Raw genomic sequence first — 13600 nt, 5'->3', positions numbered from 1 at the left:
TAAACATTAACTATCAAGATGAGGAAGAAGAGAAGAGAGCTGATCAGTAATGAGAAAGCAAAGATAAGATTTAAGGAGTAAAAAAAGAAATATTGGCAATCACAGCTCTTGTTTCAAATATTCCTGAGACCCAAGTGCATCCTGGGACTCTGTGAACCAATAAATACACCTTTCCGATTAAGCTATTTTGAATAGATTTCTGAAATTTGCAACCAAATTCAAACCCTGCCTCCCCCTTCTTGCTCTCCTACCTAACTATAGGCCTAATTCTATCAACCATAGAGATAGCTCATGCACTTAGGATCTAGATAGAAGAAGCGACCCATTGAATGAGTGAGAAAAACTCAGGTCGTTAGGGTGGCGCCTGTGGCTCAAAGGAGTAGGGCGAGTAGGGCGCTGGCCTCATATGCCAGAGGTGGCGGGTTCAAACCCAGCCCCGGCCAAAAGCTGCAAAAAAACAAAACAAAACAAAAAAACAGATCTTTATACCCACAAATTTATTTCTAGCATTTGCTTTTGTAATTGTAGTAAGAAGCATTGCCTTTGGAGGGGACCTATCATTATAAAAACCTATTTATATAAACCATAAACAAGGCAAATTAGATGTCTTAGCTTGGGTCTTCCTAAAATCAGGCCCTGAGACATGGGGGTTTTTTTGAGACAGAGTATCAAGCTGTCACCCTGGGTAGAGTGCCGTAGCATCACAGCTCACGGCAACCTCCAACTCTTAGGCTTAAGCGATTCTCCTGCCTCAGCCTCCCAAGTAGCTGGGACTACAGGCACCCGCCACAACACCCAGCTATTTTTTTTGTTGCAGTTGTTATTGTTGTTTTTAGCAGGCCAGGGCTGGGTTTGAACCCGCCAGCTTCGACGTATGTGTCTGGCGCCCTACCCACTGAGCTACGGGCACCAAGCCAAGACATGGGTTTTATTTTTATTTTTATTTTTTTGCAGTTTTTGACCGGGGTTTGAACCCACCACCTCCGGTATATGGGGCCAGTGCCCTACTCCTTTCAGCCACAGGCACCGCCCAAGACATGGGTTTTAATGCAGGTGGTTTATCTAGAAAGTGGTCCCAGGAAGCACGGCGTGAGGAATTGGGGAAAGTAAGAAAAGGAAGGGGGTCAGCCTACAAAGGATATGTTCATAATAAAGCCATCATTGCAGGCACCTAGGGCTCAATCCTGGTGAGAATCATCTGAGATATGTATGGAACACCCCTAGAAATCGTTCCAATGGAGGCTGAAGACAATGAGGACATTGAATTTATGTAGCAACTCCTCTCTTCCATTAGTTAAGAGCTGCTCCCGGGGCCACAAACTGCCCTGCACAGGTTGTGCCTACCTGGAGCTGAGCAAACTTTGGCAGTGCCAGAGAAAACCCTTGGCACAAGAGAAGAGATATACAGATACTTTGCAGAGAGAGGCTCCTAGCTTTTGGGGAGTGTCCATAGCTTCGAGTGACAGGCAAGGCAAAGGGACAAGGGCAGAATATCAATGGCAACTATTATAGTAGATACTTTCTCTTCCCTGATTACAGGCGTGAGCTACTGCGCCTGGCCATAGAAGTGTAAATTTTATGTTATATAATAAAAAAGGTGTGAGACCTGGGGACAGTAGCTCATGCCTGTAATCCCAGCACTTGTGAGGCCAATGCGGGTGGATTGCTTGAGCTCACACTTTCGAGACCAGCCTGAGCCAGAGCCAGACTTCATCTCTAAAAATAGCCAGGTGTTGTGGGCGCCTGTAGTCCCAGATACTTGGGAGGCTGAGGCAAAAGAATGGCTTAAGCACAGCAGTTGGAGGTTGCTGTGAGCTATGATGTCATAGCTCTCTACCGAGGGTGACAAAATGAAACTGTCTCAAAGAAAAGGTATGAGAAAGAAGGTGAGAGACATGGAAAATACATTGAGAAATTACATAATATGTCTGATAGGGTTACAGAAGAAGAAAAAGAGGAAATAGTAAAATGACCAATACTTGAAGAAATAGTATTTGAAATTCTTCTGGTATTAAAGAATGGAGTTTTCGGGCCGCGCCTGTGGCTCAAGGAGTAGGGCACCCGTCCCATATGCCAGAGGTGGCAGGTTCAAACCTAGCCCCGGCCAAAATAAAAAAAAAAAGAATGGAGTTTTCATTTAAAAAAACACATACCCTGGGCGGCGCCTGTGGCCCCATATACCGAGGGTGGCAGGTTCAAACCCGGCCCCGGCTGAACTGCAACCAAAACATAGCTGGGCGTTGTGGCGGGCGCCTGTAGTCCCAGCTACTCGGGAGGCTGAGGCAAGAGAATCACTTAAGCCCAGGAGTTGGAGGTTGCTGTGAGCTGTGTGATGCCACGGCACTCTACCGAGGGCCATAAAGTGAGACTCTGTCTCTACAAAAAAAAAAAAAAAAAACACATACCCTGAAGACCAAGCACGATAAGATAAATCCACATTGTGGTGAAAATACAAAACATCAAAAATTGAAAGAAAGTCTTAGTTACCTACTCCCCTGCTCAAGGTAAGTAAAACTAGATTCTGTAACAGGCAACTCATATCTCGGTGGCCTAACAAGATAAAAAGTGTATTTCTTTGTTTTTTTTTTCCCCCTGAGGCACAGTCTCACTATGTTGCCCTTGGTAGAGTGCCTAGGCATCACAGCTCACAGCAACCTCCAATTCTTGGGCTTAAGTGATCCTCTTGTCTTAACCTCCCTAGTAGCTGGGACTGCAGGCACCCACCAGAACCCCCCACTATTTTTTTGCTGCAATCGTCATTGTTGTTTGGCAGGCCTGGGCTGGGTTCAAACCCGCCAGCTCCAGTGTACGTGGCTGGTGCCCTAGCTGTTGAGCTACAGGCACCAAGCCAAATTACTGCAGAAGTGATTGTGTTAATGTGGTAACAGGATATTTCCTTATAATTTCAGATAGGTAAAATGAGGTAATGGTGAAACTAACAGATGATAGATTAAGTGTGTACGTGACTAGAAGTGTATAAAATCAGATCCCAGAATAAAGAACTTTGCTACACGCCATCCCGTGCAGTGTAGTCTGTTTCTTGTTTACCCTTAATAATTGCAGGAGCAAGCTTATACCCATGGCAAAGCTGCTGTTCTTTTTTTTTTTTTTTTTTGTAGAGACAGAGTCTCACCTTATCACCCTCGGTAGAGTGCCGTGGCATCACACAGCTCACAGCAACCTCCAAATCCTTGGGCTTAGGCAATTCTCTTGCCTCAGCCTCCCGAGTAGCTGGGACTACAGGCACCTGCCACAACGCCCAGCTATTTTTTTGTTGCAGTTTGGCCGGGGCTGGGTTTGAACCCGCCACCCTCGGCATATGGGGCCGGCGCCCTACCCGCTGAGCCACAGGCACCGCCCAAAGCTGCTGTTCTTTCGCGTCTCTGGTCACGCAATACTTATTCATGTCACAAAGCTGTTGGGTATTTAAGAAAAGTCTTCCAAACAGCATTCCAAAGATCCAGCCTCTTGGCCTGGCACAGTGGCTCACACCTGTAATTGTAGCATTCTAGGAGGCCAAGGTGGGTGGATTGTTTGAGCTCACGAGTTTGAGACCAGCGTGAGCAAGAGTGAGACCAGGTCTCTACTAAAAATAGAAAAAACTAGCCAGGCATGGTGGCACATGCCTATAGCTCCAGCTGTTCCAGAGGCTGAGGCAAGAGGATCACTTGAACACCCAAGAGTCTGACGTTGCTGTGAGCTATGATGACATCACAGCAAGCATTCAACTCCAAACAACAGAGACTCAGTCTCAAAAAAAAAAATAGTTGGTGCCTGTAGCTCAGATGGTGGGGCGCCGGCCATGTACACCCAGGCTGGTGGGTTCGAACCTGACCCGGGCCAGCTAAACAACAATGACAACTGTAACAACAATAAAATAACCAGGCTTTGTGCAGCCACCTGTAGTTCCAGCTGCTTGGGAGGCTGAGGCAAGAGAATCGTTTAAGCCGAAAAGGTAGAGCTTGCTGTGAGCTCTGATGCCACAGCACTCTACCAAGGGTGACATAGTGAGACTCTGTCTCAAAAAAAAAGTAAATAAATAAATAAAAATAAAAATAGGCTCAGCGCCCATAGCACAGTGGTTACAGCATCAGCCACATATACCAAGGCTGGCGGGTTCGAACCTAGCCTGGACTAGTTAAACAACAATGACAACTGCAACAAAAAAATAGTCAGGGGCGGCGCCTGTGGCTCAGTGAGTAGGGCGCTGGCCCCATATGCCAAGGGTGGCGGGTTCGGACCCAGCCCCGGCCAAACTGCAACAGAAAAATAGCCGGGCGTTGTGGCCCGCACCTGTAGTCCCAGCTGCTCTGGAGGCTGAGGCAAGAGAATCACGTAAGCCCAAGAGTTAGAGGTTGCTGTGAGCTGTGTGACGCCACAGCACTCTACCCGAGGGCGATACAGTGAGACTCTGTCTCTACAAAAAAAAGAAAAAAAAAAAAATAGTCAGGCTTTGTGGTGAGCCCCTGTGATCCCAGCTACTCAGAAAGCTGAGGCAAGAGAATTGCTTAAGCCCAAGAGTTTGAGATTGCTGTGAGCTATGACGCCACAGCACTACTAAGGGCGACATAGACTCTGTCTCAAAATAATAAATAGGGCGGCACCTGTGGCTCAGTGAGCAGGGCGCCGGCCCCATATACCGAGGGTGGCTGGTTCAAACCCGGCCCTGGCCAAACTGCAGCAAAAAAATAGCCGGGCGTTGTGGCGGGCGCCTGTAGTCCCAGCTACTCAGGAGGCTGAGGCAGGAGAATCGCTTAAGCCCAGGAGTTGGAGGTTGCTGTGAGCTGTGTGACGCCACGGCACTCTACCAAGGGCGATAAAGTGAAACTCTGTCTCTACAAAAAAAAAATAATAATAATAATAAATAAATAAATAAGATCCAGCCTCTGTCTACTTTCTTTCTTTCTTTTTTTTTTTTTTTTCCCCAGTTTTTGGCCAGGGCTGCGGTTTGAACCTATCACTTGAGCTATAAGGGCTACCACTTTGTCTACTTTCTGAGTGATCCTGGTGGTCTTCTACTGGAACCAGTGCATCTGGCCAGGAGGTGAGGAAAGTGTGGATAAGACACAGACACCAGGTCTCATCTGCCTCATACCAGAAGTGACACATCTATCTCACTCACATCACATTGGCATCAATAGTTGAATGAGGAAATAATTTCTGGGGCGGCGCCTGTGGCTCAGTGAGTAGGGAAGACACTGAAATCCTCAGAGGGATCACCTTCTAGCAAGCGGTAGGTCTGTGTACCCTTGGTAATGACCCTATAGATCCTCCTCCTCATCACTTTATCATGCTTATATATATGTGCCATCTTTTGGCATCGCGCCTTCATTATTTCTGGGGTCTCAGTCTGTTCCACTTCTTTATAGCCCTTCTGTACCAGGGAGTCTGAATAACAGCCAAATGCAATTTCAGGAAAACCAGAATGGCCCCGTGACCCTTCACGAATAGCAGCCCAGTTCATTGACCCCAATCAGAGCATCCAGGTGGTACAGTTTATAAAATTTTCCAACCTTATAAAAGATGACTAAATCAAAGTTCTGAGACTTAATCTGCCACCCCTTCCTCTTCCCAGGAGTACAAGAATTAAGAAAATCCTCAGGCACACAGAGTGTAGATGCATTAAAATCGGGGTGATCAGGTCACCTCCTGTGCTCATCTCTTTTCCTTTTTAAGCCACTGTGAAGTTTCATGATACTAGATAGTGGGGCGACTATTGATATCACTTCTTCCACTAAGGTGGGCTTGAGATTCAGAATTTGGAGGAGCAGAGAAAGCCCTCAGATATCTGATGAAATGCCCGTTGCTCTTTCGGTGGAGGGCATTTCCTTCCTTGAACCTTTCCTTTTAAGAGAGCCATTTCCAGTTACCATTCTTTTCCACTTTCCAGCAACTTTGACAAGGCAGTACAGGCCTTCACTCTCACTATCTCCCACTCTGCTGCTTATTTCATAGCTGCTTCCTTCCTCCTTAGCATCTGGTTTGAATTCCACATCAGAGCCACCAATGTCACTCTCAGAGTCTGATGTGAACCTTCATGTTTTTATTTGGTGGCTACTCCACCCAGATCCTTGCGTCTTAGGCCGTACTTCCTCTTTACTCTCTCTTTCTTTATCTTCCTCACTCTTATCTGATACATAAGTTGTGCCTACCTATATATGGCTTTAATAGCCATTGCTAACCCCCTTTTGGACTGTCATCAAAAACCTGTATGTGAATGAAAGCTGATTTCCCTTTCTCTGGGATAAATGTTCTATCAAAGGGCTGGTTATAAACCAGGCAAGACCACCTTCCATTTTGGCCCAAACCAACTCACCTAAGGAGAAGTCACAAGAACTGGGAGGACCCGCAGGCGCTGCCAATCTCCTCAGCCCTCCGTTAAGGTTCTTTATCTGTGGCAGCAATTCAGAGCCCGCCAAAGGCCTGGACCCAGGCCCTGCCTTGCCCCAGGCCACATCCCTACCTGGGAAGGGGAGGTGCCCTAGTGGCAGCGGCAAGCACTGTGCCTTCACGTATTATAGGTATTTTAAACTCTACGGAAAGGTGTACACTTTTCCTTTACTTCAAATGGTGACTTAACTCGTCCTGAAGTCTAATTAGCCTAATTGGATGGGGATATTAAAAGGTTAAGAAAATAGGGTGGCGCCTGTGGCTCAAGGAGTAGGGCGCCGGCCCCATATACCGAGGGTGGTGGGTTCAAACCCAGCCCCGGCAAACTGCAACAAAAAAATAGCCGGGCGTTGTGGCGGGCACCTGTAGTCCCAGCTGCTCAGGAGGCTGAGGCAAGAGAATCGCCTAAGCCCAAGAGCTGAAGGTTGCTGTGAGCCGTGTGACGCCACGGCACTCTACCGAGAGCAGTAAAGTGAGACTCTATCTCTACAAAAAAAAAAAAAAGAACAAACTTTTAAAAAATTCCTTTGGCAATTTCCTGCTGTTGTTGAAATTGCCCTGAGTGCCTGGAGGGAGGAGCTTCCCCTTTTGGTTTCTAACAACAGACCCTTGACAATCAAAATCACGTTCCTGGGCGGCGCCTGTGGCTCAAGGAGTAGGGCGCCGGTCCCATATGCCAGAGGTGGCGGGTTCAAACCTAGCCCCAGACAAAAACAAAAAAAAAAAAGAAAGAAAGTCAAAATCAGGTTCCAGGTTTTGGTAAATGTGGGCCTTGCCCTTCCAGTTTCTGGTTTGACAAGTATGGTTGGGATGCAACAAAACAAAACATAACCTCAACCAGGTTAATGTAGTGTCTGTCGTCTGAAAAGACATCCAGAAAAAGTCACCTTAGAGGTTATTAAAGTTAACTCTTACTACAAACTCCTCACCGTGTAAGAAATGCTTGACTAAAGTAATAATAACTATAAAAATGCTTTTTTGTAAAAATGTTTTTTTTGTTTTTTTTTTTTGTAGAGACAGAGTCTCACTGTACCGCCCTTGGGTAGAGTGCCGTGGCGTCACACGGCTCACAGCAACTTCTAACTCTCGGGCTTACGCGATTCTCTTGCCTCAGCCTCCCGAGCAGCTGGGACTACAGGCGCCCACCACAACACCCGGCTATTTTTTGTTGCAGTTTGGCAGGGGCTGGGTTTGAACCCGCCACCCTCGGCATATGGGGCCAGCGCCCTACTCACTGAGCCACAGGCGCCGCCCTGTAAAAATGTTTTAAGTGAAAAAGTACATAAGTAAAATATGTTTTTGTTGAGCGGTGCCTGTGGCTCAGTCGGTAGGGCGCCGGCCCCATATACCGAGGATGGCGGGTTCAAACCCGGCCCCGGCCAAACTGCAACCAAAAATAGCCGGGCGTTGTGGCGGGCGCCTATAGTCCCAGCTACTCGGGAGGCTGAGGCAGGAGAATCGCCTAAGCCCAGGAGTTGAAGGTTGCTGTGAGCTGTGTGGGGCCACGGCACTCTACCGAGGGCCATAGAGTGAGACTCTGTCTCTACAAAATATATATATATATATGTTTTTGTTATATTGCGTGATCCCTGAGCTCTCTGTCAGCACTAACGAACTGGTGAATGAGATTAAAGAAACAAGATCAGATTTCACTTGACACAGAGGAAACTCCTCTACTCAGCTTTTATAATCCAAGGCACCTGCTTATAATTTTATTAAGCCATCTAAAATTGCATTTTTTTTTCTTTTTTCTTTTTATTTTTTTTGTAGAGACAGAGTCTCACTTTATGGCCCTGGGTAGAGTGCTGTGGCCTCACACAGCTCACAGCAACCTCCAACTCCTGGTCTTAAGCGATTCTCTTGCCTCAGCCTCCCAAGTAGCTGGGACTACAGGCGCCCGCCACAACGCCCAGCTATTTTTTTTTTTGGTTGCAGTTCAGCCGGGGCCGGGTTTGAACCCGCCACCCTGGGTACATTGGGCAGGCGCCTTACCAACTGAGCCACAGGCGCCGCCCTCATTTTTTTTTTTTCTTGAGACCGGGTCTTACTCTGTTGACCTGGGCAGAGTGCCATGATGTCATCATAGCTCACTATGATTTCAAACTCCTGGGCTGAAGCAATCCTTCTGCCTCAGCCTCCCGAGTCACTGGGACTACAGGTACGCACCACCAAGCCTGGTTAATATTTCTATTTTTTGCAGAGACAAGGTCTCACTCTTGCTCAGGCTGGTCTCAAACTCCCAGCCTCAAGCAATACTCCTACCTCAGCCTCCCAAAATGTTAGGATTATAGGTGTGAGGCACTACACCTGGCCTTAGATTGTATTTCTGATAAGGCTTTAATGTAGTGTCAATTTTCATGGGCAATCTTCTAATCTAGCTCTTCTAATCCACTACAGATTTGTCTGCTGATTACTCAGTTTAAATTCAGTATCCTGAGCGGCGCCCATAGCTCAGTGGGTAGCACACTGGCCTCGTACACCCAGGCTGGCAGGTTCGAACCCAGCCCAGACCAGCTAAACAGCAATGACAACTGCAACAAAAAAATAGCCAGGCGTTGTGGCAGGCACCTGTAGTCCCAGCTATTTGGGAGGCTGAGGCAAGAAAATTGCTTAAGCCCAACAGTTTGAGGTTGCTGTGAGCTGTGATGCCACAGCACTCTACCGAGGGCAACATAGTGAGATTCTATCCCAAAATAAATAAATAAATTCAGTATCTCGGGCGGCGCCTGTGGCTCAAGGAGTAGGGCGCCGGTCCCATATGCCGGAGGTGGCGGGTTCAAACCTAGCCCTGGCCAAAAGAAAAAAATAAATAAATAAATAAATTCAGTATCTCTTTCTACATGACAAACATTTATGTATAAGATTGCTCAGACAGGCTCGGTGCCTGGTGCACAGTGGTTACAGCACTGCACAGTGGTTAGCCACATGCACCGAGGCTAGCGGGGTTGAGCACGGTCTGGACCAGCTAACCAACAATGACAACTGCAACAAAAAATTAGCTGCAGGTAAGCCGGGTGTTGTAGTGGGCACCTGTAGTCCCAGCTACTCGGGAAGCTGAGGCAAGAGTATTGTTTAAGCGCAAGAGTTTGAGGTTGTTGTGAGCTGTGACGCACAGTACTCTACACAGGGCAACATAGTGAGACTCTGTCAAAAAAGAAAAAGATCCCTCAGCCAATATTTTACATGGGTGTGAATAGTCACTAATATACTCTCTTATAATCTTTTAAGAAGCACAAATCAATTACAGGCATAATTGAATTGATTGCTTTAACCATTCACTTTCAGATATGAATTGCAACTTGGTGATTTCAATATGGAGCCGTGATTTTTCATACCCAGCCTCAGCACTATTAGGAGAATTAGGCCTCAGCACTATTGGGAGAGTTAGGGTCTGTTCTTTTTTTTTTTTTTGAGACAGAGTCTATGTCACCCTGGGTAGAGTGCCGTGGCGTCACAACTCAGAGCAACCTTAAACTCTTACACTTAAGCGATTCTCTTGCCTCAGCCTCCCAAGTAGCTGGGACTACAGGTACCCACTACAATGCCTGGCTATTTTTTGGTTGTGGTTGTCATTGTTGTTTAGCAGGCCTGAGCTGGGTTCGAACCCACCAGCTCCAGTGTATGTGGGTGGTGCCCTAACCACTGAGCCACAGGCACCAAGCTGAGTTAGGGTCTGTTCTAATGGCATCCTAATAGATAAGTCAATGGTTTTGTTTGTTAGTTGGTTGGTTGGTTTAAGAGATAGCCTCTCACTATGTTGCCCAGGCTGTCCTAAAACTCCTGGGCTCAAGCAATCCTCTCGCCTCAGCATCCCAAGTGGCTGGGACTATAGGCACACATAACTGTGACCAGCCCATCAACGATTTTAAGTGGTGTAATACAGAGCTGTGTGCTAACTCCTTTTTCCCTTTTATCTTGACTATTTGCAAACCTATTGCAGATAACTTAAAATCATACCCTTTCGCTTTAAGTCCTGTTATAGATAGAAAGACCAATATGTTTCTTTATTGACATGAACAGGTAGCAATATTGATAGGCAGTTCTATTATCTAATTATCATCAAGTACTTTCAAATGATACCATTATTTGGGGCAAATAATCTTGTATCATGATTAGGACAGGCTGTATGTGATGAAAGCCCAAGATAAGATTGTTTAATAGCTTAAATCCAATTGAAGTTCAGTTTTCTTTCATATAAGTAGAGTCCTAAGCAATTCTCGCTGGTAGGAGGGACCTATGCCCTTTGTACCATGTTGTCTGACCATTCTTAAAACATACCTATCACAACATGGTTCAAAATGGTTGGGGCGGCGCCTGTGGCTCAAAGAAGTAGGGCACCGGCCCCATATACTGGAGGTGGTGGGTTCAAACCCAGCCCCAGCCAAAAACTGCAAAAAAAAGAAAAGATGTTTGCTTGTTGGGGGTGCCTGTGGCTCAGTGAGTAGGGCACCGGCCCCATATACCAAGGGTGGAGGGTTTGAACCCGGCCCTGGCCAAACTGCAACAAAAAAATAGACAGGCGTTGTGGCTGGCAGGTTCGAATCCAGCCTGGGCCTGCCAAACAACAAAGACGGCTGCAACCAAAAAATAGCTGGGCGTTGTGGCGGGCACCTGTAGTCCCAGCTACTTGGGAGGCAGAGGCAGGAGAATCACTTGAGCCCAGGAGTCGGAGGTTGCAACAGCTTGAAGCTCTGTCTCAAAAAAAAAGAAAAGTTAGCTGTAAAACAGCCTCAGATAGGTCCTTCTTCAGGAGGTATTCTAGGAGAAGGCATTGTTATCATAGGAGGTGACAGCTCCATGAGTGTTATTGCTCCTGAAGACTTTCCAATGGGACAAGACGTGGAGATGAAAGACAGTGGTATTGATGATTCTGACCCTGTGTATGTTTGTGTCTTAGTCTTTAACAAAAAAGTTTAAAAAGTAAAAAAAATTTTATTTCAAAAACAGATAAAAGCTTATAGAATAAGGATATAAAGAAAGAAAATATTTTTGTACAGCTGTATAGTGTGTTTGTGTTTTAAACTAAGTGTTATCACAAATAAGTCAAAAAGTTTTAAAAAATAAAAATTTTATAAAGTTACAGTAAGCTGGGCGGCGCCTGTGGCTCAGTGGGTAGGGCACCAGCCCCCTATACCGATGGTGGTGGGTTCAAACCCGGCCCCGGCCAAACTGCAACAAAAAAACAGCCAGGCATTGTGGCGGGCGCCTGTGGTCCCAGCTACTTGGGAGGCTGAGGCAAGAGAATCACCTATGCCTAAGAACTGGAGGTTGCTGTGAGCTGTGACGTTACAGCACTCAACTGAGGATGATAAAGTGAGACTCTGTCTCTACAAAAAAAAAAAAAAGTTACAGTAAGCTGCTTTGAAATTGTTGGAAGTGGCTGGGTGCCCGTAGCTCAGTGAGTAGGATGCCAGCCAGGTATACTGAGGCTGGCGGGTTTGAGCCCAGCCTGGCCTGCTAAACAACAATGACAACTGCAACCAAAAAATAGCCGGGCATCATGGTGGGCACCTGTAGTCCCAGCTACTTGAGAGGCGGAGGCAAGAGAATTATGTAAGGCCAACAGTTTGAGGTTGCTGTGACCTGTGATGCCACAGTACTTTACAGAGGGTGACAAGGTGAGACTGTCTCAATAAAAAAAAAGAAAGTAAAAGAAATTATTGGAAGTAAGACATCAGTGAGGGGTGCAATATAGAGTAGAATGTGTTCATTTGGGGGCCCAGAACAGTTTTCTAAGGAAAAATCTTGGCTCTCCTTTGGCTCCTTCCATGCCAAAATGGGTTATTATACAGATTAAATACCAAAATTAACCTTCCACTAGGTTAGTGGTTAAGCATATTAATTTACTTTTAATCAGCAACATGAAAAACTCTTGTACTCAATGCACGTATCATGGTACTTTCAGACCAACTAACTTCTTTTTTTTTTTTTTTGCAGTTTTTGGCTGGGGCTGGGTTTGAACTTGCCACTTCCACTATATGGGGCCGGCACCCTACTCCTTTGAGCCACAGGCACTGCCCCCAACTACCTTCTTTTGAGGGAAACTATCAACTTACTGTCCATATTCAGGGCTCTTGATTCTAAGTAACAGAAACTCAACTCAAACTAGCTCAAGCAACAATAGCTTTTTCCTATTGGCTCATATAATTAGACAGCCCAAGAATGGCTAGTTATATGTGTTCAGCCATTTTTTTTTTTTTTTTTTTTTGTAGAGACAGAGTCTCACTGTCTCACTGTACCGTCCTCGGTAGAGTGCCGTGGCCTCACACAGCTCACAGCAACCTCTAACTCTTGGGCTTACGCGATTCTCTTGCCTCAGCCTCCAGAGCAGCTGGGACTACAGGCATCTGCCATAACGCCCGGCTATTTTTGTTGTTGTTGTTGTTGCAGTTTGGCCGGGGCTGGGTTTGAACCCGCCACCCTCAGCATATGGGGCCGGCACCCTACTCACTGAGCCACAGGCGCTGCCCGTGTTCAGCCATTTTATCTACTTGGTTGTTCAGTGCCTCTTATATGGCATCTATTCATTGATGGGCATCAACCTATGATACAAAAATCTTCAGGTTCTATGTCCATTCCTAAAGATCCATCCTCATGCCTCTACCCCAGATTTCCTTGCCCCAAATATTCCAATTTTTTCTTTTCTAGGTTCTTTACCAGCTGGCTAGGCTATTCTCCATTATCGACTCCATATATATTCTCATATTGTGCCTCTTTTCCTCTACGTAAAGTGCAGGGCAGGTACACTGCTTGGAGTTCCACCTACTGGGATAATTTCCCTTCACCACTGTCTTTAAATGCCACCCCAAGTATGTTTATGGAGTAACCACTGTCCATTTTCAGCTCACATCTTTATATTGAGCTGGCCATATGTAAACTATACTCAGAAATTTTCTTCCTTCTTCCAGTGGTCAGTGGTATAGGACCCACCTATGGCCATAGGTGTGAGCTGAAGAAGGGGTGCTGGTACAACCATCATGGCTGATACGGGATCTGACCTATTTGTTAGAGTTGAGCCTGGTTGGGCTTGATTTGGGATATGCTATTTCCAGATTATGGCAGATTGCTGCTGGGACCACCCAACATTATGACTTTTGGATCTGACAGAACCTAGCTTGTAATAGCCAATTCTTGACACATGGTTACTTGGTGCCCCATGGGCAACCATTCTAACTCTCTTAATGCCTAGTAGTCTACTCCAGAATGACAA

General features: G+C 46.2%; 1 pseudogene; it reads right to left on the bottom strand.

Moving 5' to 3' along the window:
* Positions 1-5179: 5179 nt before the first annotated feature.
* On the bottom strand, positions 5180-13366 carry LOC128576749 (DNA mismatch repair protein Msh6-like; annotated as a pseudogene).
* Between the last annotated feature and the right edge of the window lie 234 nt (positions 13367-13600).

This window comes from Nycticebus coucang, chromosome X (assembly GCF_027406575.1).
Source record: "Nycticebus coucang isolate mNycCou1 chromosome X, mNycCou1.pri, whole genome shotgun sequence".
Lineage (NCBI taxonomy): Eukaryota > Metazoa > Chordata > Mammalia > Primates > Lorisidae > Nycticebus > Nycticebus coucang.
Note: the sequence above shows the minus strand (reverse complement) of the source record. Positions and strands in the feature narration are given on the sequence as shown.